Source organism: Prionailurus bengalensis, chromosome C1, assembly GCF_016509475.1.
Source record: "Prionailurus bengalensis isolate Pbe53 chromosome C1, Fcat_Pben_1.1_paternal_pri, whole genome shotgun sequence".
In the NCBI taxonomy this organism is placed as follows: domain Eukaryota; kingdom Metazoa; phylum Chordata; class Mammalia; order Carnivora; family Felidae; genus Prionailurus; species Prionailurus bengalensis.
Genome location: NC_057345.1, coordinates 206,758,840 through 206,783,736, shown reverse-complemented (window position 1 = coordinate 206,783,736; position 24,897 = coordinate 206,758,840). Strand labels below are relative to the sequence as shown.

The window sequence follows — 24,897 nt, the reverse complement described above, 5'->3', positions numbered from 1 at the left end:
CTCCTGTATCCCTTGGGTAGATTCCTAGCAGTGCTATTGCTGGGTCATAGGGTAGGTCTATTTTTAATTTTCTGAGGAACCTCCACACTGCTTTCCAGAGCGGCTGCACCAATTTGCATTCCCACCACCAGTGCAAGAGGGTTCCCGTTTCTCCACATCCTCTCCAGCATCTATAGTCTCCTGATTTGTTCATTTTGGCCACTCTGACTGGCGTGAGGTGATATCTGAGTGTGGTTTTGATTTGTATTTCCCTGATAAGGAGCGACGTTGAACATCTTTTCATGTGCCTGTTGGCCATCCGGATGTCTTCTTTAGAGAAGTGTCTATTCATGTTTTCTGCCCATTTCTTCACTGGGTTATTTGTTTTTCGGGTGTGGAGTTTGGTGAGCTCTTTATAGATTTTGGATACTAGCCCTTTGTCCGATATGTCATTTGCAAATATCTTTTCCCATTCCGTTGGTTGCTTTCAGTTTTGTTGGTTGTTTCCTTTGCTGTGCAGAAGCTTTTTATCTTCATAAGGTCCCAGTAGTTCATTTTTGCTTTTAATTCCCTTGCCTTTGAGGATGTGTCAAGTAAGAAATTGCTACGGCTGAGGTCAGAGAGGTCTTTTCCTGCTTTCTCCTCTAGGGTTTTGATGGTTTCCTGTCTCACATTCAGGTCCTTTATCCATTTTGAGTTTATTTTTGTGAATGGTGTGAGAAAGTGGTCTAGTTTCAACCTTCTGCATGTTGCTGTCCAGTTCTCTCAGCACCATTTGTTAAAGAGAGTGTCTTTTTTCCATTGGATGTTCTTTCCTGCTTTGTCAAAGATGAGTTGGCCATACGTTTGTGGGTCTAGTTCTGGGGTTTCTATTCTATTCCATTGGTCTATGTGTCTGTTTTTGTGCCCATACCATGCTGTCTTGATGATGACAGCTTTGTAGTAGAGGCTAAAGTCTGGGATTGTGATGCCTCCTGCTTTGGTCTTTTTCTTCAAAATTACTTTTGCTATTCGGGGCCTTTTATGGTTCCATATGAATTTTAGGATTGCTTGTTCTAGTTTCGAGAAGAATGCTGGTGCAATTTTGATTGGGATTGTGTTGAATGTGTAGATAGCTTTGGGTAGTATTGACATTTTGACAATATTTATTCTTCCAATCCCTGAGCATGGAATGTTTTTCCATTTCTTTATATCTTATTCAATTTCCTTCATAAGTTTTCTATAGTTTTTAGCATACAGATCTTTTACATCTTTGGTTAGATTTATCCCTAGGTATTTTATGCTTCTTGGTGCAATTGTGAATGGGATCAGTTTCTTTATTTGTCTTTCTGTTGCTTCATTATTAGTGTATAAGAATACAACTGATTTCTGTACATTGATTTTGTATCCTGCAACTTTGCTAAATTCATGTATCAGTTCTAGCAGACTTTTGGTGGAGTCTATTAGATTTTCCATGTATAATATCATGTCATCTGCAAAAAGCGAAAGCTTGACTTCATCTTTGCCAATTTTGATGCCTTTGATTTCCTTTTGTTGTCTGATTGCTGATGCTAGAACTTCCAACACTATGTTAAACAATAGCGGTGAGAGTGGACATCCCTGTTGTGTTCCTGATCTCAGGGAAAAAGCTCTCAGTTTTTCCCCATTGAGGATGATGTTAGCTGTGGGCTTTTCATAAATGGCTTTTATGATCTTTAAGCATGTTCCTTGTATCCCGACTTTCTCGAGGGTTTTTATTAAGAAAGTTGCTGAATTTTGTCAAATGCCTTTTCTGCATCGATTGACAGGATCATATGGTTCTTATCTTTTCTTTTATTAATGTGATGTATCACGTTGATTGATTTGCGAATGTTGAACAAGTCCTGCATCCCAGGAATGAATCCCACTTGATCATGGTGAATAATTCCTTTTATATGCTGTTGAATTCAATTTGCTAGCATCTTATTGAGAATTTTTGCATCCATATTCATCAGGGATATTGGCCTGTAGTTCTCTTTTTTTACTGGGTCTCTGTCTGGTTTAGGAATCAAAGTAATACTGGCTTCATAGAATGAGTCTGGAAGTTTTCCTTCCCTTTGCATTTTTTGGAATAGCTTGAGAAGGATAGGTATTATCTCAGCTTTAAACGTCTGGTAGAACTCCCCTGGGAAGCCATCTGGTCCTGGACTCTTATTTGTTGGGAGATTTTTGATGACTGATTCAATTTCTTCACTGGTTATGGGTCTGTTCAAGCTTTCTATTTCCTCCTGATTGAGTTTTGGAAGCGTGTGGGTGTTTAGGAATTTGTCCATTTCTTCCAGGTTGTCCAGTTTGTTGGCATATAATTTTTCATAGTATTCTCTGATAATTGCTTGTATCTCTGAGGGATTGGTTGTAATAATTCCATTGTCATTCATGATTTTATCTATTTGGGTCATCTCCCTTTTCTTTTTGAGAAGCCTGGCCAGAGGTTTATCAATTTTGTTTATTTTTTCAAAAAACGAACTCTTGGTTTCATTGATCTGCTCTACAGTTTTTTTTTAGATTCTATGTTGTTTATTTTTGCTCTGATCTTTATTATTTCTCTTCTTCTGCCGGACTTAGGCTGTCTTTGCTGTTTTGCTTCTATTTCCTTTAGGTGTGCTGTTAGATTTTGTATTGGGGATTTTTCTTGCTTCTTGAGATAGGCCTGGATTGCAATGTATTTTCCTCTCAGGACTGCCTTCACTGCATCCCAAAGCATTTGGATTGTTGTATTTTCATTTTTGTTTGTTTCCATATATTTTTAAATTTCTTCTCTAATTGCCTGGTTGACCCTTTCATTCTTTAGTAGGGTGTTCTTTAACCTCCATGCTTTTGGAGGTTTCCCAGACTTTGTCTTGTGGTTGATTTCAAGCTTCATCGCACTGTGGTCTGAAAGTATGCATGGTATGATTTCAATTCTTGTATACTTATGAAGGGCTGTTTTGTGACCCAGTATGTGATCTATCTTGGAGAAGGTTCCATGTGCACTCGAGAAGAAAGTATATTCTGTTGCTTTGGGATGCAGAGTTCTAAATATATCTGTCAAGTTTTTCTGTCATCCACTTGGCTGGCAGGGAAGTTGTCAAGATAAAGGAGACAGTGTTCCTAAGGTGCTTTTAGATTTTCTGAAGAAAGAGTGGTGAGACACACATTGATAACAATGATGATAATGGTGATGATGATGGTGTGTGTTAATGATTATATTGAAGAAGGGAGAAAGTGGTTTTAAAAAATAAGTTAATAACCTTAGATAACACTGACGGACAAAAAGAAAGTACTGTATTCTTATGAAACTGCAATATGGTATTTCCTCACAGTTGCTAAACACTGAGTCTCCCTTTTCAGGAAGTCAAGGTAGTTCCCGTTTGTGAAGGGACCACCATTTTAGAAAATATTTCGTTTAGGTGGCTCAATACAACCGATCGATAGATCCACCAATGCATCCTGTTTCCCGTCCGCTGAATTTTGCAGTTCAAGGTCCTCCAGGGAAGATCGAATGGAAATGAATTTAGAGTCTGGGATGGTAAGGAAATTTGGGTTTGTTGAGAGTCTGGGTTATAGACTGAATGTTTGTGTCCCCTCAGAATTCATGTTGAAGCTCTGACCCCCCTTGTAGCTCTATTTGGGGATGTAGCCCCTAAAGGTTAATTGAGGCCAGAAGGGTGGAGTCCTGATCCAACAGAATGAGTATCCTTTTTTTTTAAATTTGTTTTTAATGTTTATTTGTTTTTGAGAGACAGAAGGAGAGCAGGAGTGGAGGACGGGCAGGGAGAGAGGGAGACACAGAATCTGAAGCAGGCTCCAGGCTCTGAGCTGTCAGCACAGAGCCTGATGCAGGGCTCGAACCCATGAACCACGAGATCATGACCTGAGCCAAAGCCAGACACTTAACTGACTGAGCCACCCAGGTGCCCCTAGAAAGAGTGTCCTTGTAAGAAGAGACACCAGAGAGCTTTCTGTCTCTCTCCTGTGTGCACAGAGGAAAGGCCGTGTGGGGACACAGTGAGAAGGAGACTGTCTAAAAATCAGGAAGAGAGCCTCACCAGAAACTGAGCCTTTATGGAAACTGGTCTTAGACTTTCTAGCTTCCCGAGCTGTGAGAAAATAAATTTCTGTCTTTAAGCCACCTCGTCTGGAATTTTGTTAAGGCAGTCCAAGCTGACCACTGCAGTCTGCTATCGTTGATACTTGAAAACAAAAGCAAGGTGTCCTCAAGAACTCAGAGATGATGGAAACAAGACCGTGCCTGTGGCTTCAAGGCCACCAACCCTGGACTGACACAATGTCAGCAACATCAGGGACACAACTATTCCATTTAACACCCACTAGATGCTAGGCACGAGCCCTGGCACTTTACAAGTATTAAGTCATTTAATCACTCCAAACGTCTGTTAATAAGTCTCTCTTTGAATGTGCAACTTTTAAATGTGGTCAGAGAGTCTCAGAATGATTAGGTCACACTCAAGGTCACTCAGAGATAAAAGGATTCAAGCCTCGGCTGTCTAATCCCCAACACCAAGGGCTTCACGTTGTCCACACTGCAACTCAACTAGATGCATTTAATACTTCAGGAGTGTGGCTATCAGAAGAGTAGTTAGTTAGCAGCAAAGCACAGGAAATGAAAATTATAGATACAAAGCTGGCATAATTCATCTTGGCACATCTGAGATCTCTGTCATCTCAAATGAGCTTCCAAAACTGTGAAAACCAAGCTTGGGCTTATAATTAACAAAAGTGCCCTCTGTTCTGTGTTACTCACATTCATTTTGTGCCTTCTACTAGCTAATGAGCTCTATGAGACCTGGAACTAGTATTTGATTTAAACTTCTTCAGGATTGTCCTTAGCTGGGAGCAATGATGGGTAAGTAGCAAGTGCTCAACAGATGTTGATTGACTCTTATTCATCTGACAGCTCACAACATCAGGTCTACTGTAGAGATTCATGGATTTTGCCTCGGTTACTGTTCGTTGCTCTTCAAGCCCCTCCTCCCTGGTCTGTAGCTCAGCCCGGTAATGTCAACACTTAATATTCCAGGCTGAATATTTCCTGGGTTTCTGCAGGCATACTGCAGACAAGAAACAAGCAATTTTTGTCCCTGAGGGCTTTCGAAAACAAAGGCGTCTCCTATGTGCCATTTCTTTGTAGCATCAGAATATCACAAACTTCTTAAAACTACAATAAATAAATTATAAATTTAAAAAATGTCTGTATTCACAAAGATGTCTTTTGACATCCTATTTTTATCCCCTGTTTTACCAGCCCGTACCTTCTAGATGATCCTTCCTCCTCGTGTCCTCACTCGAAGCCAGAATACAGGGTCACACAGGTATTGCCTCGTTCGGGCTTTCCATTTTCAAAGGTCAAATGTATCTATTTCTTTTATTCATTAGGCTTTTAAGCAAATATGCCCCTGACTTGATTCTGGTAAGTAAAGTGGGTCTTTGAAAGATATGCCAGAAATATGCAAAGCAATCTCAAAAGTGGGAGGTTTACTATGTTAAGAAAATTTGAGGATGGCGAATACTCATCTTCATGAAAGCTTGGTGGTGTGGATGCGAAGGGAGATTATCCATTACTTGTAGATTGGAGTTTAGTCTAGAATGTTAATATCGCAATGCTTATTTGCTATCACCTTATAGATTTGGAGTTTATGAGGCAAATATTTGAACACACTTTATCTCCCAGAGATTGGGTCTGCCAGTTTAGTGCAAACAGTGGGTTTTTTATTGGCAAAACTAATAGGGTAGAAGAGATTGTACGTAGATTTTTTTTATTGACTATATTCCCTATGCTGTTCTTTTCATTTCCGTGACTTATTTGTTTTATAACTGAAAGTTTGTACCTCTTAATCCCCTTCACCTTTTTCACTCCTCTCCCCCACGCCCATCCCCACTTTCTCTCTGGCAGTCACCAGTTTATGCTCTGTATTTAAAAGTCGATTTGTTTTTTCCTCTGTTTGTTTGTTCCTTTATTTTAGTTTTAGATTCCACATAGCAGTGAAATCATATGGTATGTATCTTTCTCGGTCTGACTTACTTCACTTAGCATATACACAGATTTTTGATGAATGTTTTCTCTAACAGTTGTTAAATGTCTGTCCATATCCTCCTGGCCGACTTCTAAGTTTATTTGTAGCTGTGGTGGGCAGTTTCTGTACATACTGTTTTCTGCTGGAGGCTCTCTCCAGTGTGATAGGAGCTGCCCATTTCTCATGCAGGCAATGCCGTCTAGAGGGAGAGGGGTCAGTGTTCCTCAGTGGGAGAATTCTGCAATGTGAATTGCATGATAGCTCACATCCCATGACACTGAGCCTCGGTTTCCTGCAGCTATACCCCACTCATTAATATACCCTCCTTTGGGTTTTCTCTCTTGAAGATTAGATAAAGCAACGGAGGTAACGCATGTCTGATTTAAATCTTCGGTCTGGTTTCTAAAGGAAATTTTTGTCAATGTGTCTTAACCAACGCAACCCCTTTGTTCTTTGTTGCTATTGTTCCTCGTGTTCTTCTTTAGTAAACTAAACACACTTCTTTAAGACCACCCATGGGGAGGGGCGCCTGGGTGGCTCAGCCGGTTAAGCGTCCCGCTTCAGTGCAGGTCATGATCTCGCGGTTTGTGAGTTCGAGCCCCGCGTCAGGCTCTGTGCTGACAGTTCAGAGCTTAGAGAAAATGACTGCCCACAGGGGGCCAGAGCCATGGTTGTTCTGTTTGTATCTGTATCTCCAGCTGGTAACAAAAATTTAGCACATGGCAGGCCCTTAATAAGTATGCTCCAAGTGGAAATTTATGTGTATAGATGTGCATGGATTTATTTATCGCAAAATTCAGCGGGTTTTATTATATGCACAAAGTTGTGCAACCATTGACTAATTCTAGAAGATTTCCACCCCCCCCCCAAAAAAAAAAAACCTGTATCACCAAATTCCTCCCTTCCCTAATCCTCTGGCAACCACTAACCTACTTTCTGTCTCAATGGATTTGTCTACTGCGGACATTTAATACAAATGGAATCATATAATTGGGGTGCCTGGCTGGCTCAGTTAACCATCTGACTTCGGCTCAGGTCATGATCTCACGGTTTGTGAGTTCGAGCCCTGTATCAGGCTCTGTGCTAACAGCTCGGAGCCTGGAGCCTGCTTCAGATTCTGTGTCTCCTTCTCTCTTTGCCCCTCCCCCACTCACACTCTGTCTTTCTTTCTCTCTCAAAAATAAACATTAAAAGAAGTAGCATAGGATTTTCAAGGTTCGTTCATGTTGTGGCACGGATCAGTGCTTCATTCCTTTTTATAGCTGAATAATGGTCCCTTGCATGTATATACCGTATTTGTTTATCCATTAGTCAGTTAATGGACATTTGGGTGGTTTCTACTTTTTGGTTACTATGAATAATACTGCTACGAATATTCGTGCACAAGCAGCCGTACCATTTTAGGTTTCCATCAGCAATGCACAAATGTGCAGGCCTTCTGCATCTTCACACCTTGTTATTGTTTTCATTTTTATTATAGCCTTCCCAGTGCCAGGTTGAATTTGATTTGAGAAGAATGGTCTTTGGAGGACATCTTAGCATTCTTTTTTATCTAGCAACTTGCTTTCTTGGAGACCTCTTGGCATTTTGCAGCACTACTGGAAAGAAGCTCCATGACGTAACCAATATTGTTGACTTATAAGAAGGCTGTGATGGTCCTTCAGCATTCAACATTTTCCCTGGTGCCCCTTTTCAAATCTAATCAAATCAGAGGTAGTTCAGCATACAGTTCTGAGCTTATCAGATTGTGTGACCATGGGAAAGCCCCTTTTTCTCTCTGGACCTCAGGTATTTTACATGTATATTGAGTAAGACATGTTCAATGTCTTACTGGAAGGTTGGAATAAACCCTCTCAAAGCTTACTTTTAAAGTTCAACGCAAGGCAGTAATCGATGTCTGCTTTCCAGTCTCCTCCCTGATCTGTCTCCTTTCTTTTTGGGAATTGGTCCTCTTTCTGGCAACTGATTCTTATGGGAACCTTCGAAGCAGCATCCCTCACTCCAGAAATGGACCTAATTAAAGTACTTTCTTCTGCCTGGACAGAGCGATCAGTTCAGAGATAGGTATATGGCACAAGCGAGGGAAATTGGAGTCTTTCGTGGGATTGTGAACCTAAGCTATTAGGGAGGGTGCCCTCTGCTGCTGGGACTCGGTAGCTAAAGGAGTGTGTCCCCTGTGGTGCTGGTGGCCATCATGCCCTCCACATGGAAAGTAGAAATGATGAGACACATTGTGTTGTTCGAGGTCCTTGATTCACCTGGGCCTGCAGTTAAATCCGCCCCTACATTTTTCTGTTCTTCCTTCTGTGTGTGTGTGCATAACTTATCTTAGCTGCATTTCAGTCCCTTCTCTTAATCAGAAAGTGTCTGACTAATATATACAGAAACATTTACTGAGTGTCCATGGTGGATACTTTGGAGTCAACAAAGAAATGTAAGTCCACAGTCTCAAGGAGCTTACAGGCTAGATTAATGGCCAAGCCGCAGAAATAAGAAAGCCCGCTGTGCAGTCAACCTTGTCTGTATGGGGAAAGGTGCTTTGACTGTCCAACTTACTGATCAGTATTTTAACTAATGTGCCATTTCAGAGACTGAAGTTTCATGGCACAGAGTCTCACATAGTTTTCATATCTGACGGCCCTGAATGGTCTACCACATATTAGCTGCATGACTTCGGACATGGTGTTTTAATGTTCAGAGCCTCATTTTCTTTTGCTTATCCATAAAATGGGGATACTATTATTTAGTTCATGGGTTGTTTTGAAGATGAAATAAAACAATTCAGACAACGCGGTTCCTAATACCTAATTCGTCTTCATAACTTTGCTCCCTTTCTCTGTCCAGAACCCCCTCCAGTCTTGAAAAATCAAACTAATTCAGAATCTGCCTGTAAAAAAAAAAAATACCTGTAAACAGGAGAAAGCTTTTTTTGAAACAGCGATATAAAATAGTTCTTCATCTAAATCTTAAAATAGTAACCGTTTATTTGGGATAATGAATTCACAAACATATTTAAACAACATAATTTAGTGGTTTGCCCAGGTGTTGGCACCGTTTAGGAAAGCTAGCAGGCAGAGATAGATATTCATTGAATGTAATTATTCCTCATACAGAATGAATAGGATTACTAGAAATTAACAACCAAAATGTGTTTAAGAATTCTTTTGCCTGAAAGCATGGGTGTTTTGATTCCGCGTTGTAACTGTAACAGTCTTTGTATGACATTGGTAATGTAACCAACACACCTATTTGTCATTGACTCTAGGACTTGTTGACACATAAATAAGAAATGAAAATAATGTAGTAACCCAAAGGGCATCCTGGTGAATCACCCCCATATTGTTATTATTGTTTAATGAGCACGCATGATAAATTAATGTTATGCTAATGGATAATCAGTTTATATTCTGCTGGCTCAGGGCATATATGACATGTTCACTTGACTTTTAGTTGCATTTCTAGTTTTTCCAAACATCAGTTACTCTTTTTCAAACCTTAGTTGCCCTTGTCTTTATGAACCTGACCCTACCTACAGGGTGACCAAAATTTGTTGAAGTAGTGAAGAAACAATTAAAATATTTAAAGATACTTCCTGAAAATAAGTATTCATGTATAAGGGAGAAATATGAAATGGCATGAGGGTTGCTCTTACCATCTAAAACAATGGCAAGTTTGTTTATAGAACAATCATCCTTTGAATCAATTATTTTTCTGATTAGATTACCCTCATAAGGAAATGAATACAGTGCCCTTTAGAAATGCAATATAGTTATGAAAAAAAAAAAAAGCCCACCCTCTCCCCGTACATTTTAATGATTAGCAAAGCTATCTCATGGTTTGGATGGAGGCCCAGGAAATGATCCAAATGGGATTATATTTTCTTAATCTATTAGGATAATGTACAACTTGCTTCCACTCTCCACCCTACCCCATCTAACTTGGCAAGTATTGTTAGCAGACTCTGAAATAGTTATAGTCCAGAGACAGACTCACATACAGTTTATCATCTCCAGACGCTGTGTCTGTCATAGCCTGAAATCTTAAGAAGAAAGTATTGCTGACTAGAAGAGAATTCATGTGTTTTAGAATTTGATTGATTATGGGCACCCAGTTAACAGTCAGTGTGATCAGCATTATGCAAACAGATAAGGGTCATGGCCTCTGTTTGCTAAAAGTGTTCGCCTTCCACATGCACCCCTTAAAAAGTTACAGCGAGTATTGAGTTTCAAATTTATAATCAAAATTCAGGAAAATCTAAAGTGATCATTGTTCCTTAGCACCTGCTCTTAATCTGCCTGCATAGCCCAATGCAAGTGTAAGCACTGGGGAGGAGAGAGATGCTGTTTTTGTAGTGATCAGGCGGCTTAAGATAGGCAGTCATCTGAACTGCTTTCAGAATTAAAGAGCTCTGGGTGAAAAAGTGGTGAGCACTGCTTGGGGAAGACACCAAGACTTTGCCCTCTGCTCAGATGATTTTGCCCAGATGCGATCGTGATCGTGATCATTGAGAGACTCAGAGATAAGAGCAAAAGTTGCCAGTCACGCCAGAGGAAGGGGCACTGCTCTTTCTTCTCCCTACAGATACTTATTCCCAAGGGACCTTGCAGGGCCCTGGGTTTTGGGAGATGATACCATGGACTTGGAAGAAACCTTTATTTGGTGTCTCATTTGGAACCGGCTGCTGAGAAGACCATGCTGACTACCTGGAGAAAGAACTCCATCAGCAGATCCTCCACACCTGTAGGACTTGGGGAGCCACTCTGACTGCCAGAGAGGCAAGGAATCCAGGAGGGGGGAGATCCTTCAGTCACTCCTGTGCCATTTTGAACCTTTGCGGGTTCTTTGAGAGACAACGGTATTACGGGTAATTAACGTGTACCATTGGGTTGTTGACTGTGTTTTATCCTAGTTTAAAACTCTCGTAGAATATTTTGGTCAGGGAATTGACCGACACAAACATGTCCAGCGGGCATTCACTACCTGTGTTCCGAGTGGGAATTTAAGTGAAGGAGCATCTGATACCCCCTGCTCCCCCTCACCAAATAACCGTGTCTTTAAAAAAAAAAAAAAAAGAATCCACAATTTTTTCTACCCTCTCTTTTTATTAGAGGTTTAGTTCAACTGATTAGTATTTAGTGTTTATAATATCCAACTTCTCCCTCGGGGGGTGGCATGGGGTGGGCTGAGAGCAAAACCAAAATACCCTAAAAAGAAAGCAGGCCCGTTTCTTTGCCCTTTCTTGAAACTTGATCTTTAAAACAGATCGCTTCTCTGCAAATACCTTTCCTATTTCACTAAAAATGTACCCCCCTCCAAAAGTCCTGGCCTTCCCAACCTCCTAAATGATGAAATAGAATATACCCCCCAAGCTCCCGCCACTGTGGGTAGGAGAAGGTAGGAGTAACATTCTCCACCCTGCGCCAACAAGGAGTTCATTCATCACAACGAGGCACCTTTCCTCAAGAAGAAAGCAGGAGACATGGAAGCTTTCCCCCGAGTTGGCTAGCAGGGCTTGCAAGAGGAGGGATGCATGCAGGGTTTGAGATCCTACTGTCTTTAAATATAAAGAGTCCGATCACCAAGTGTAGAGGCGGAATGCATAGGTGGAGGTGAGTGGGGAGGACGCTTGCTGTCTAGGGGGTGGGTTGCACTGGAGAAGTCAGGAGCTGTCATGCAGGTTTCAAGGGAATGGATGGGACCATTTGGGCAGAGGAGGGGAAGGTCCATTCTCCTCCTGAGGAACAGGACCAAGCCAGGCTTCCCCTGAGAATGGGTGGCAGAGGCGAGGCTCTATGGGCAGCTGGGTTTGTTTTGCTGGGATACGTTCTCTGAAAGTCTTTATATTCTTCTGGAGCAGGAGAGTCTTCCACTAGATGGGAAGAATACTTTGAGTCAAAATCATCCAAGAAAGAACGACAGTGGCAATAGAATCGCTGTGGCCATTCCTCAGTGGTGGTGGTGACGGAGGAGGCGGGGCTGGCCCAGCTGGCGTCCTAGTGGGAGGCGTGGTGGGGGCTTGCCTCGGCTCAGGGGTTCTGACCCATGCATTCAGCATGGCAGTGGGGAAGGCGGAGCATCTCTGGAACCATTTAGGATCATGGGTGAGGGGGTGGGCGTGGTACTCCCTGACTGCGAGAGTCCTGGACTGGGGGAGGTAGCTGATTACTCTATAGCGAGGGAGAGGCCCTAGGTGGCCTCTGTGGCAGCTCAGGGACCCATCCCTTCCTTGGTGGGACTGGAGGGTCCACTGGGGACCCCAGGAGGCTGGCAGCGAGATGGGGGAGAAGAAGCCAGACACTGGCCACGTGGTCCCATTCTGATATTCACAGGGGACAGAGGTGGTTTTGACAGGGTTGGAGCAGGAGGTCCCTCTTGACCAGGGTGCAGCCTGCGTCCGGGTGTGGGCGGCATGGGTTTCTCTCTGTCCTAAGACTGGAGCTTTGTTGAGGTGCATAGGCAGAGGTGGAGCAAGAGGAGCCCAAGAGCTGTGCTTCCTGCCTGTACTGCTGGTGGTATTAAGCTGAAAGAGGTCTAGTAATGAGGGTCCCTGCCTCCCGGACAATTCTGGGAGGGAGGCTCGGCTTCTGTCTGTATCATCTTGAGCACATCCGTTGGCTTGTAGACACCGGTGACCTTTGGGCAGCAGCTTGTGAACCGGGGACTTTAGGGCCAGCTCACCAGCTAGGTTCTCTGAAAGGTCCTTGGCTCCCGCAGGCCGGAGGTGCGGCACTCCTCCTAGAAAGAGACCTCCCTCGGGCTTCAGGGCAACTGCTCCAGAGCCAGAACCACCACTATTTCCTTTGGGTTTCTCAAGGTTGGGAGTGAGCACTCTGATAGTTAATGTTGGTCACCTTCTTCAGCCGTGTGTTTTATTTCAAGAAAGTTGTAGTTGAATTATGCTCACATGGAATCTTACAGTGGCTGTTCATTTTTGTGTGTATAAAAGTAGCTTCAAAGAATAAGATACAGGTGTGGTTGAAAAGAACAGCTTCCCTTTGATGTTAAACACCTCTGTCTTTATTTATTTAAAACAAGCCAACCTTAGAGGAGCCTGGGTGGCTCAGTCAGTTAAGTGCTGGACTTCAGCTCCAGTCTTGATCTCATGGTTCATGGGTTCGAGCCCCGCATAGGGCTCCGTCCTGACCCCTCAGAGCCTGAAGCCTGCTTAGGTTTCTGTGTCTCCTTCTCTCTCTACCACTCCCCCACTTGTGCTCTGTCTCTCTCTCTCCCTCAAAAAAAAATAAATAAAATGTTAAAAAAATCAAATAAAACAATCCAGCATTAGCTTGGATTAAGATTTTAGAATTAAGACACAGAGGAAAATCAGCTCCACTGTGCAATTGAGAGTTTTTTTCCCCCCACGCATAGATAGAGCAGCTACATGTGAGGTGGAGAAGTCTGCTAGGGTAGATCTTTGAGGCCTGGCCTCATGAAAATAGGTTAAATTTATTGAGCCTACAGAATTTCATACAGAGGAATTATTTGGGGTGGGCTGAAGCAGGGTAGCTTGGAGTCAGTTTGGCATTCACTCATTTATTTGTTCAATAAACATTTGTAGAGCACCCAGTTTGTACTCGGTCCTGGGTTGGCTATGGGTTCTAATGGAGAACAAGACATAGTTCCTACTCACACGTAGCTTACAATCAACAGATCAGAGTGTGTGAATTGAGCATATCTCATGTGCAAAGCAGCGGGATGCTCTGGGTGAGGTGTGCAGATGAACAGCAACTGTCTTAGCTTCAACGAATCCACAGTTTAATGGTGAAGTTGGATCTACACATTAATTATCACTCCAAGCTGTGTGTGATTAGGGCCGTATTAAAGGACTAGAGTGCCTAAAGTTCTTCTAATCCTTTCTTTGTTGCAACTTTTTATTTCTGTAGGGCTTTCCTCTGGGACACATTGGTTTTATAAATATTAATTCCATCAGAAAAGAGCCATAGAAAGCAATGGAAAGAACACTTCGGCTTTAGCCTCTGTGTTGATTGAGGCACAGCTCCACTGTGCTCATGTAATACCTCCCGGTGAATAGGATTCCTGAAGTTTCCTTTTGTCTATGAACATACAAATGGAGCCTTTTTATTCACGGTTCTGGCTTTGCACGAGCCAGCGACTGTAGACTGCTGAGACCCTCTGAATAGATGCTGGGACGACAAGCCAATGCGACAGCTCATTGAGCTTTGAGGCTCTTGCACTGCCTCCAGGACTCGTGGTCTGAAGCCATTGCTTATGAGCTAACTCTTCTTGTCCTGCCCACTACCCACAAGGCTATGACCAAGTTATCCAACAATTCTTAGAATGTCACTGGCATGACATTTCTGGAATCCACTCATTTCTCTGTTGGATGTCTGTAGTGCAGAGAAGCAGGTGAATAGCTAGTCTTGGGGCACTGTACAGAATAAAGAAAGCTCTAATGGAGCTAAAAGTTTCTAAAATCTCTACCAGTTACATTTTTCATCATTGTCCCATTGAATATTTCAATATTTCTGGGAATATATGTAGCAACTAAGCCAGCTATTTAGGAGCATAGAGGTGGGGTTGCCTAAATTATTATTCTATAAGAGCTGATTTGTGCTTTCAAGTATGTGTTTGTCTTTAGATCCTTAACCTTTACCCAATTCCATGTTTGTCATGATTTATTTTCTGTATATGTTTTTGACCTTCTCTTGGCAGATGACTCCAACATTATCTTCGTTGAGAATGATTCTGACACTGGCTGGAGAGATACAATTGTGTTCTGTTTATGCAATATAGAAAGCCAGAGCACTTTTTCTAAGCTGTCGTCATACATCACTGTCAGTATTTTGAACCACTAAATTGTTATTAAAAATTCAGGGACAATAATCCATTTTGAGAATACCATGAGAAAAGCAAATACTGTAATGACTGATTGACATTTCAAGAATAACATCATTCAAGACATGCTAATTTTTCTGCAGCCCATTTTCTTGGATAAGTGTCTATTGTATAAATAAGTTTGGTTTCCAACCCCTTCCCAGCATTTGCTTTTGACGAGGGAGTCTTTATATTAAAAAAGAAAATCATCTGAAATGAAATTTGCTTATGTTCTCCATGGCTTTACAGGGGGGAAAAGAAGCCTGCTTCATGGCTAGAATAAATGACTTTCTTTACCAACAAGGGTTTTATATCACATGGTTTCCACCATGTTTCAAGAAAAAATCTGCTATAATAAGCACCCAAATTGGCTTGTGTACTTGTTCAGGAGTAATGAGCTATGATGAGAAAAATAGTGGATAGAGAACCAGGAGATGGGAGGGTTCTGGTTCCGACTCTGCTCTGACAAAGCTGCACTCATAACCTTGAACACAGGATTTAATATCTCATGGCTGTAATTGACTTTGGGGTTTTGCTTCTTTTCTTTTCTTTTCTTTTCTTTTCTTTTCTTTTCTTTTCTTTTCTTTTCTTTTTTCTTTCTTTCTTTCTTTCTTTCTTTCTTTCTTTCTTTCTTTTTCTTTTTCTTTCTTTCCTTTCTGTTTTCTCTTTCTTTCTTTCTTTCTTTCTTTCTTTCTTTCTTTCTTTTCTTCTTTTAATTAGCATGTTTGGGTGTTTTCTGCCTCTGGTAGGCTATGATAGGATGCCTAGATAAAAATGCAAGAGAATGTTTCACTGATACCCTTTCTCATATTTTTTCATGTTTATTAATTTTTTGAGAGAGAGACAGAGCATGAGTGGAGGAGGGGCAGAGAGAGAGGGAAACACTGAATCCAAAGCAGGTTCCAGGCTCTGAGCTGTCAGCACAGAGCCCAATGTGGGGCTCGAACTCACGAACCGTGAGATCATGACTTGAGCCGAAGCCAGATGCTTAACTGACTGAGCCACCCAGGTGCCCCTCTCATGTTCTGTATGGAAGAATTTTTTTTTTTTTTCAGTCAAGAGTAGGAAATTGACCTTCCAATGCTATTGTTTTCAAATACTTTTATCCATTTTGGCAGGTCAAAAGTGTCATGGACAATTTATCCTATAACTTTCACTTGTCACTACAACAGAAAATAAAAAATAAGCAGGTTTATTAATAGTAAATATGTTGTTTGTTTCAATCAGATGCTAATGAGAATGAGCATAAGAAAACTTAATGCTTTTTTTGTGCCAGAAAGTACAGATTCCAGTATCATAAGAGAATTGATAGCAATAATTTGCATTTATGTAGTGTCCAAGTTTACCAAACACTTGCATTAAAAAAAATCTCATTTGACCCTCACAAAATAGAATGTTATCCTTTCTGCTTGATAGATGGGAAAATTGAAGCTGGGTTATGAGGGGTAGAGCCAGATCAAAATCCCTGTCTTCCATTTCTTAATTCGGTTTGCTTTGCATTCATTATACCATGCGTCCCCCAGAATCTCATAGCAGGGCAATATAAACCATGAATTATTGAGTGCCTCCAACGTTACTTTGGGATACCGGATGACACATTCTTCGTGATAAAGTGTGCATTTGAAAAAACCATCAGGAGAGAACAGTATTAGTACTCGAGGGATAATTGGGATAATAAAAAGCCTCTAATATTTGTATAGAAATACACAGTTTACTGAACCCTGATTTTAGGGGCTCCTTGAACCAAAAATCTGACACGAGCTCTGTTATCCTTTGGCTATAGATGTGGAAATCTGTGATGTGAGGCTGAGTGCATGGTTTACACAACGGCATGTGGCAGGTCCAGGTCTGTCTGTCTGGTGTGTTTCCAACGATACTACATAGGTTTAGACACCACTGGAGAACCCAGTTTGGCTGTTCTTACTGATTGGAACTTTTCAAAGCACAACACAATGAGCTCTTTACCAGTAATCATTCTTTCATGGAGGAGAGGGGGGGATGCATAAGAAGCAGGAAGTGTAGAATACTGGTTAAAGATATGGGCTCTGGAGTGAGATAAAATTCTACTTCTTGCTGACCTATTAACATCAGGATAATAGATACTATTACCCACTTGTACCCTTTGAGGGCTCCTTTAAGGTGGAAATGCCTCCCTAGAATGGGCTTCCTTTCTTGTGTCCTACTCAGTTGCAAGGGCATTAAGGTCTGATCCTAGGACTTGAAATATTCCCTCCCCTTCCAATGAAATGGATTTCCCCTTTTTAAGTTGTCAAAACAAAAGTGACCATACGTCACTTAAGCAAGCATCCTTTTTCTCCCCCCTTTTAACATCTGGAATACATTAACATCAGAAATGATAAAGTGGGGGCCTGACCCCTTCTCAGACATGATAATTGTGTCTCAGTCAAGAATAGTCCAGAATCTGATGTCCAGAGTGAGTTACAAGGGGGCTGGAGGACTAGGACTATGGCGGGTTGAATTGACATCTATAGATTCTGAAGACTCTAACCTCTTCCAATATGAATGTATCCTTTTTATGTACACTGCATGATTAAAAGACTCCCATTCAAAATGGAAAATGGATTACTGATTGATCATTCAAAGCAGATGACAATCATGTTCCTTCTACTGACAGCAAGTAACAAGAGAGATGTGTAGACATGAGGACATGAGGGAAGGTCTGGAATCGGCCACTCCATGGCCAATATTGGTTGGCGTCATGAAAGAATAAAGCAAGAGGGAAGTTAAGATGTATCTAAAAGGACAGAATGGGTTGAGAAGAATGATACATGCTTCTCATTTGTCGCTTTCTAAGGCATTCCTCGGTATCCCTTGGCTGAAATACAAAATCACTTTCCAGCTTTAAACACCAACTTATAAAGTTGAAGGGCAGGAAGTTAATGACATAGACCTAGTTTTTGTGTGGATAGACATGTATGCACTTGCAATACATTGAAAATGCATTAGTAGACAACTGCATACATCCACAGGGTGTGTGACAATTAAATGAGACATCACCTCTAAGGCGCTAAATATTACACGCATTGCCAGACATTGCTTCTTCTTGTAATGATGATAACAGTAAGAGCGTAACAAGAATAATTATTGTTCAGATATTGAGGCTCACAGGGCAGAGCCAGGAAAATGCAGTGCCTGGGGGTAGAATAAAGAAAAGAGAGGAAAAGGAACCTTGCATTGTCTACTTTGAATTCTGGTCCCAATTAGGTCTGAGGTGTGGGTTCTTTCATTGACTGCCACCATTAGGCTTTATGATTTAATGCTTGTTTCATGGCCTCACATGAAAACCAGAACAATATCTCCTCCCACTAAATGCCAGGAGGATCTTTTGAATGAGATATGGGCAGTGAGGTCGGAGCTGGAGTTCAGCAATACAGATTGGGGTTGCTGGCATTATGAAGGCTAAAAACGCAGAATTGAAGACCAGATATTTCTGGGGGATGGGAATCAAAGGCAATAGCCTTACCATTGACTTCCATGACCTCTTCAGCCAGAGCGCCAATGTTTCATATCAGTGGTCTAGAGACAGACATCCTGGGAACCAATGGTCCTTCTCTAATGGGCCATCAATACAAAGAAATGCCTGTCATTTTGGGTCTGCAGTGAAGGTTCACTGATAAATGCTTGTTAGTATTCTACAGGAGAGTTACAGAAATGGAAAGTACTCGTGAAAACATCTTCCTTCTCTCAAATACGGTCCCTGCCCCCAACTCATTTGTCTTAGGTACAGTAGATCATGAGCTTCCTATTCAATTAATTTAGGTAAGAGCAGAATCCATTCTTTGTAACCTTTTTTTCTGCCCCCAGGGAAAAATGCTTTTGAAATTGCCATCTGCTCCCTGGCATCTCTTTGCCTTGCTTCTCTTCTGTGTGATTTCAGCCAAACCCAACAGGAGGGCAGAGGACTCAGAGGTAGGTAGGTGTCTGACAAGTGTCACAGAGTGTCACAGAACCACGACAATGAAGGTGCTCTCCAACGTTCGGAGCCAACATGTTCCCCAGTTCATTGTGCATCATTTGTAAAGATAGCATTGGTCCCCTTTAGCTCGGGGAGTCCAAGGATGTATCTCTGAAAGATGATTTTTCTTGCCAAAAAATATAAGCATGTTCCGGATAGAAACTCTTTTTCTTCCTTTTCTCCTAAATACAACTTAATGATTGGGGTGATTTCAGAACTGCCTAGGAAAACAAATCAATTCTTTTTGGTTTTTAAAAACTAACAAGAAATGCTGAGTGAGTCAAAGGCAACGAGGCGGTGTTCAGTAAATGCACCCGCATCAGGAAGGAGGTCAAGTTAAAATTGTGTTTGACTGTTGGAGTTTACTAAAAAAATTTAAGTACCATTACTGGAGATAAAATATTGTACGTGTGCATTAGCTCTTGGCTAGATAGCCAGTACTCATGTACATGGTACAATTTTTATATATAAATGGATGCACTACAAATCAATGTTCTCTAATCTCAGCTGCACCCTCCATGACGCTTAGAAACGCTGTTATTCATCTGATTTCTTATCACACTCCCCCTCGGGGCCAGTACAAGCCTTTTGTAACTTCAGCTGGCTCCACTCCCCAACACACTCTAGCTGATGGCTCCTTCTCCAGAGGCTCCTGTCATTTTCCTCCTCCTCCAAGCAAGACCCTTTATGTGCAGCCTAGGTTTTATCCCCTTCCATCCTTTTGGTGTTTGGGGATCTAAAATCTTGTTGTTCAAGTCCTCCAGCGCTGTTTTAGAGCTTTGCAAGGTTCTTGCTCTCTCTTGCTTCTCTTCGTAGGAATTTAGCCTAGCTAAAGCTTAGACGTCCTTGCAAGTGGGACCACTGGTTTTAATGCCCCCCCATGGTAGCACCTGACCACACCTCGGGCAAGAGTATATCCTAGGTCCTTGCTTCTCTCTCATGCACCGTCAGTGAATCTTATTGATGGAATTCTCCTATGACAAAAACACCTTCTCTCAAGCCTGATATGCCTTCTGGCTGCTGACCACCTCTCTCCTTGCACTACTAAACTTCTGACAAAGGAATTTTTATACCAGTTGCTTTTGCTCTCTTCCCTCTCACTCACATCTCAAGCCCTGACACACTGGCAATAAAAAAAAAAAGATCTTACTTTGGCCTTTGGGTTACTACATTTTTCTGGTTTTTCTTTCTTTATAGTGGATCCTTCTCACGGTCCTCATTTTTCTCCCATTCTCCCATTCCATGTGATTCAATGTGAGGAAAGCTTAGATGCCTAATTATTTCCATATTTTAACTAATTGCCTTATGACAGTCATCCCCAAATCTACATCCCTGCCCTTTCTCTCTCCAGAGCTCCGACTTCCTGTGTTCAACTCCATTGGTAACTTCCACTCTTATGTCCATTGATACTCTTTCATTTTTTTTTTAACTCTGCCCAATTATCTCCTCTTCAAAAACCCCTTCTCCTCTTATCTTTCCTAATTCTGTTAATAATGTCATAACAAAAAAAGTCACCATTGAAATCTTAGTATTATCTTCATTTTCTCCTCCTTTCTCTTGCACCTTGAATTGATCACCATGCCCTAAACAATCTCCTTCCTGGGGTGCGCCTGGGTGGCTCCCTCGGTTAAGCATCCCACTTCGGCTCATGTCATGATCTCGTGGTTTATGAGTTCGAGCCCCACGTTGGGCTCTGTGCTAACAGCTCAGAGCCTGGAGCCTGCTTTGGATTCTGTGTCTCCCCTTCTCTCTGCCCCTCCCCGGCTTATGCTCTGTCTCTGTCTCTGTCTCTCTCTCTCAAAAATAAATAAATATTAAAAAAAAAAAAAGAATCTCCTTCCCTCCTGTCTATTCCTGCTTCTCTATTTCCTATTCCTGCTGCCTTTGTCCAGACCCTCCCCTTCTCTTCCTTTACCACCAGAGTTCTCCTCACTGGTTTCTCTGACTACACTCCATCCCCCAGACTGCCCTTGGAGATTGCCTTCTCAAACCCAGCTATGACCACACCAAGTCTCCATGTTTAAGAATGTTCTGCACTCTTCTGCCTGAAGAGTTGAATTCAAAACATGTTTCGTGTAATTTCAAGTCTCCTACCTGGCCCCACTCTCTTTCCCCTTTACTTATCCTCCCATCAGCCTCTTTCCCCTGCCATTTCTATATGTTGACGTTGAACCCATATTTCAAGGATTAGACCAAGACTCCAAAGACCCTTGTACAGACCTTCTCCGAACACCCTATTAATAGTAGCTTATTCCTTATAACTTCTTCTGCCGAGTCTTCCGCAGCCCTTTCCTCTGCCTTGCATTGCTGGCAGGTGAAGAACTCCAGAGTCTATGTTTATCTTGACCTCTCAAAGTACCCAGCACCTGGAGGAGGCACTCACCGCTTCATGGATCAGACTGAGTTGAGGCTTGACAATGATGGAAACAAGAACCTGATGCTTATGATTTTGAAATCATTTAAAAAGGTGAACTCTCTCAAAGATTTTATTCAGCAATGTTCAAATAAGGGAACTGTTTCTTTTTCACGGTTTGTAATTTATTCTGTCAGACAGGTGTAAAATGGCTGTGGAAAGGCACAGATGCAAATTAATTATCTATTTAACCTCTGACAAAAGAAAATAATCTGACTCCTCTTTAAGAGTACCCCCCCCCCCCGTCTCAGTCAGGATAATCATGTAAAATTTTACTGGTATCTTTCAAGGACAGTGTCACATTTATGGCCCCTTGTCACACAGTCTCCTGCAACTGAGCAGACTGTGGGTAGGTGATAAGGCTGGGTAAACAGAGCTCTTCTGAGAGGGGAGGGATACATATATGTGGTACATGGTGATCAAGGAAAAAGCTGGGTTATACCTGGTGGGACGCACACGTGCATTCACAAAAAAAGAGGAGGGCAGGGTTAATGATTATGTCTGAGGAGAATGAGTAAACATAGATTAGGATTGTATTTCTGGAAACCGCAGTATAAAATTAACCGAAGCAGCACTCTACCGTCTGATCCTGATGCCAAAGAATTTCCTTGCTGAATTACAGAAGTTGCCACTGGGGGGATTAATACACAGAAAACTTTGAAGGGTTTTCCTTCCTAGGTTCTTAGTTTCTTTGCTAAGAAGGAAAAGCATTCAGCATAAGCCATTAAGACTGCTTTAACAATATTTACCACAGAGCATCATCTACTCCCTATCAAGGCAACATTTCTCTGGGTATTGTTATTACTATTATTATTTTGGAGAAAGAGAAAAGGGGTTTGTATCTCAAGTGGGTTTTTGAAGCATTATAAAGACATGGCATAGTCAACTCTCTGTATGAAAATTCAATCACCTTAAAAACCGAGAGTGAGTGACTCCAAGGTCAGCATCTTGAGAAATTATTCCTTAAATGGAGTGGCTTTAAATCTAAATTAACTTTTTACAGAGTCATTTATTCAGCAGGAAAGCATTGGTGGCTTTCCTTTTCTTATTTTTATCTTTCCAAAAAAACAACCAATATGTAAGTCATCTACTTTGTATGGTACTGATTAGAGAGTTTTTTTAAAAAGTTTATTTAGGGGCGCCTGGGTGGCTCAGTCGGTTGAGTGTCCAACTTCGGCTCGGGCCATGATCTCGCAGTTTGTGGGTTCGAGCCCCGCGTCGGGCTCTATGATGACAGCTCGGAGCCTGGAGCCTGCTTCGGGTTCTGTGTCTCCCTCTCTCTCTCTGCCCCTCCCCTGCTCATGCTCTGTCTCTCTCACTCTCAAAAATAGATAAACCATTCAAAAAAAAATTTTTTTAAGTTTATTTATTTATTTTGAGAGAGAGAGAGCGAGCGTGCGCACATGAGCAGGGAAGGGGCAGAGAGAGAGGGAGAGAGAATCCCAAGCAGGCTCTGTGCTCTCAGCACAGAGCCCAATGAGGGGCTGGATCCCACAAACTGTGAGATCATGACCTGAGCTGAGATCAAGAGTTGGGCACTTAACCGACTGAGCCATCCAGGCACCTCTGATTAGATAGTTTTAAAAATCGAAGTCCTGCTCTCTTTTTCTACTGAGCACGCACCAGCTCATGGGAAATCAGAATATCTGTAAGTGTCCTGATTTCAAACAAAATTAAAACGAACCATAAGCAAACACAGGTACAAAAGGAGAGGATGCGGGAGGTGGAAGGCTGGCTGAGGTGTGGCCCTTGTCACATTCCCGTATGGCCCTGGTCTTCCCCAACAACCACCGTTACCAGCAGGGCTTTCAGAAGAAAAATGAAAATATGAGGACCCGCTGCTCTATAACAGAAATGGTCCCGTTCCCCAGACCCACCCCAGAAAGGACTCTGGGGGAGTCCCAATGTCCGGGTGACATCAGTCCTGGCTGCCAGGCGTGAAGCTATACCCCTCTCTCCGCAGCCTTCCGTGGTACCCTGTGAAAATGCCATTCTGTTGTTTCCTTTCACTGCTCTGTTTTGGAGGGAGTTGCCTTTACTTACTGCTTACATTTCCTCATCTCCAGCTTGAAATCTTTGACCTTCACCTATGTATGGTGACTACATTTCAGATCTTCCCCAGCGGGCTCCGGGTCACCCATTCTCACTCTACTCTGGCTCCCTGCCGTGTTGGACAACAGTGGATTTATAGCTATGTTTCTGTTCTGGCTTCCCCCCAGTGATAAAAAGATAGGATTGTTCATTCCACAAGCAGGCCCTCCTCTCTGTATATTTTTAAATTAAAAAAAAAATAAAGCTATTTTATGTATTATAATATCATATACTATATATAAAATACATATAGGTATATAGAAATACATATATAGGTATACATAAATTGTATAGAGATATATGAAAATCCACACATAGATGTATGAAATAACAGAAAATATAGTTATACAAAAAGTATTAAAAATAGCCCATATTTGTCCTCACCTACCACTGTTTTAAACACCTTGGTGTGTAATACCTCCTGACTGTTCAAAATGAATGTGAATATATATGCATATAAACAACCTGTTCCGTGTTCTATAACTTTTTAAATCCTTAATATAAATGAATATCTGTCCATGATAACATGTATATACTTGCTGTGCCTGCTCTTTTCCTGTGAGCTCTCAGCTCTTTTTTTCCCCTGTTCCCCAGCCATGCCTTCCTTCTTGGGACCGATCTCTCCAAACTGTACCTCAGTTTCCCCAAGAGCGTCCATTTAAGTTAAGCTAATGGGAGACTGAAGGAGGGGGGAGAATGGGACCACCTGGGTATATTATCTTAGTCTCCCTCTGCTTTGGGCGGAGTCCCTGGAGATTATGGGGCCCAGTGCAACGTGAAAATCAGATCTCCTGTTCCAAAACAGATCTCTTGTTCCAAAGTTCTTAAAAATTTCAAGATGGCGGCAGAGAATTGCACCAGGTGCACCCTGGGGGCCCTCCTGAGTGCAGTGTTCTGTGTGGCCGCACAGATTTCACACTGACAAACTGGCTCTGATCTCTGGAGGGGGCTCCATCTCTTCTGTGACTCTGCTTCTGCGGCCTCGGGCAAACAGCTCATTGGGTAACGGTTTGGACAGCTCCCGTCCAGTGGTCTGCTAGCCCTGGGGGTGGCAGTGCTTGGAAATCTTTGGGTTGTTCCTTTTCCCCTGGTTCCTCTTGTGGCTCTTTCAGTGCCTCTGTGACTAGCTCTCCCTCTTAAATTCCTTCTAGGGAACTACCTGTCTTAACCCTAATAGCTACGTTAGGAATGGTAAGAACGAGGCCATTGTACCGCCACTGTCTTTATTCTACTCTTCCTGGTCAGTCATGGGGAATAGCTTGCTTTCTTCAGGAGGAAATTCAGTCTCAGGGGGTGCCTGGGTGACTCAGTTGGTGAAGCTTCCGACTTCGGCTCAGGTCATAATCTTGCAGTTCATGACTTGGAACCCAGTGTCGAGCTCTGTACATGGAGCCTGCTTCGGATTCTGTGTGTGTGTGTGTCTCTCTCTGCCCCTTCCCCCCCCCTCCCCCACTTCTCTCCAAAATAAATAGACATTAAAACAATTAAAAATAAAGAAATTCAATCTCAGGATCCTTAACACCATGTTTGACTGCAGTTAACACATGGCCTAAAATCCGTGTGGCCTCCCA

At 42.2% G+C, this 24,897-nt stretch overlaps 1 pseudogene; it reads right to left on the bottom strand.

Annotated features, from left to right (window-relative positions):
- Positions 1–11,680: 11,680 nt before the first annotated feature.
- LOC122479527 lies at positions 11,681–12,874 on the bottom strand (annotated as a pseudogene).
- Positions 12,875–24,897: the final 12,023 nt, after the last annotated feature.